Here is a 2,250-nt window from a genome sequence, read left to right as displayed (position 1 = left end):
CTGGTTCTGCGCTGCTGAGCTCCACTAAGATCTTTGTGAAGAAGGACAAAGTTCTGGTGGCCCACAGAGTTGTGCAGCCTCAGAAAGTCTCCTTAAGGTGAGGTGTTTTGGCTGGGGCACTTCAGATAGTGCCCAAGCCAAAGTCTTGACAGGAATAAAGCCTCATCCACCAGCATTCCAGTAGCTCCTGAGCTTAATATTCCTTCCCCTTGCTTCTGTACCAAGCCATGCAGGCAATTGTGATGATGAAAAAAGAAGAGAGTCCTAAATTGTGCGTGGATTATAGGCAAACCATTAAAGAGGTTTATCCCACCATGCATACAAGGAATGGATGCTTGGTAAGGGATGTTGTCTACTGCCAAGCAAGTAGACCACATGTTAAGTATAATATACTTAACATTGATATTTTGCAGTAGACTGCCAGAACCCACAAAGGAGCTGCATTTTGTATCCAGAAGGGACTTTTTGAGTGGGATGTGATTTTTTTGGACTGTTGTTAAATCTCAGTTCTTTGGTCTTTGGGCTGAAGGAAGAACAACACTCGGTGTATAAATGCTCAATCAACAATCTCTTTATTCCATACAATTCTCATTATTCCATGCAACACTTTTGAGCATTAACCATCCGGAGGGGAGATGTGGACAGGAGGGTGTCCACCAGATCTCGAAGTGCCTGAGCGTTTCTCACATTCCTATAGCTTCAGCCCCCTCCAAACTAAGCATTCACATTCTTTCTCTCTTACGGCGCCTACGTGACGGCCTTGGCTTCCTGTTTTATCTCCTCCTGATGAGATGGGGCAGAAAACCTCTACGGTATGCTCTGTTCTCTTCTAATCAGACAAATAAGGCCATGATTCTCTGAAAATAGTATTTCTTATAACTCAGCAGTATCATGCATCATAAACAATATCATTCATTCACCATAAATCAGCAGTCTAATGTAATACAAATCAGTTTAACAAATGTAGTCGTTTTCCTTCAAGTCAGGAGAATAATGCAAACTAAAGCTACATAATAATTTCACAATCTTTAATTAGGGGCATAACGTGGCATAAGATAATATAATAATCTCACACTGTAGAACTGTGATTTCCAAGTAATATACCTACCTGGAAAAGCCACCAAAATCCAGATGCACTCTCCAGAAGGCCCTTCATTACTTCATGTCAATCATCGGCTCCAGATCCCAACTTCAGCATCAGCCAGCTCCAGCATTAAGGTATGCAGTGCAACCAAGTGGCTCACCCTACCAACTTAACTCCTCCAGGGCACCCTCTAGTGGTGGTTGTGGAGTCTGACACTACCAGTGTACATCAGTGTGTGGCGGGGGCGTGGTATGCCGTTCCCATACAAAGAATTGCAGTCAACCTGATGTGCATTATTGATGTCATAATAGCCTGTGTCATCTGATTCACAGCACACCTAAAATCTGAATTAGACTCTGCCAACAGGAATCAATCTTATTAACGTTATGACATCTCTCTGGGGAGTTAGCTCACACCAGGTTACCACCAAAAGTGGAAGCAGTAATGTGAATAAATGTTTTTCTTTAACAGAACTTAACAAAAGACTTCTAACTACACCCGCTGACTGCACAATTCCTGCTGTCTGTAACGACTCAGTTTCAAATGCTGAGTAGGAAATTAGTTGCTGTGTGCCTCATGAAGAAGGAAGTGGTTTCTGTGATCAGCTCTTTGACGCATTCAAGCCACAAAGTCTCTGATCAGATGTGAGACAGTAACATTAAAAGCATTAAACTTTATCAAGTTTATTTGTAGCTCATAAGGCCACATTAGTCTGTTGTGTCACGTATCTGCAAGTTTCAAATCACATAACAGCAAAAGAGAATAAACTACAGCATTTTTAAACACCATTTAGCAATTTTGCTTTATTTATTATTGATATTCATGACACTAATCATCATTTGACTCAAATATAAAAACAGCGGCCGTGTCTTTTTATCTATAAAACAACAGCAAGTCTGACATCTTCAGTGACCAGTCTGAAGTCTGCAAACATGCTCATGCTGCAGCACATCACAGACCATAGCATCACATCTGTGAGACTGTGGTACACAAAGCCTTAAAGTCAGGAAAAATGGCAAGGCCTTTCCAAATAAGAAATAAATAATTTATTACATTCTATAATCCTTACAATATTTAACTGACAGAGAGTAAGTGAGCGTCTATAAATACATAATAGTAGTGCATATGTTTTGCGGGTGTGTTTGTGTTTGTGGTTAGCTGCTACT

The sequence above is a fragment of the Aulonocara stuartgranti genome (genome assembly GCF_965226115.1).
Source record: "Aulonocara stuartgranti genome assembly, chromosome: 22".
In the NCBI taxonomy this organism is placed as follows: Eukaryota; Metazoa; Chordata; class Actinopteri; order Cichliformes; family Cichlidae; genus Aulonocara; species Aulonocara stuartgranti.
Note: the sequence above shows the minus strand (reverse complement) of the source record.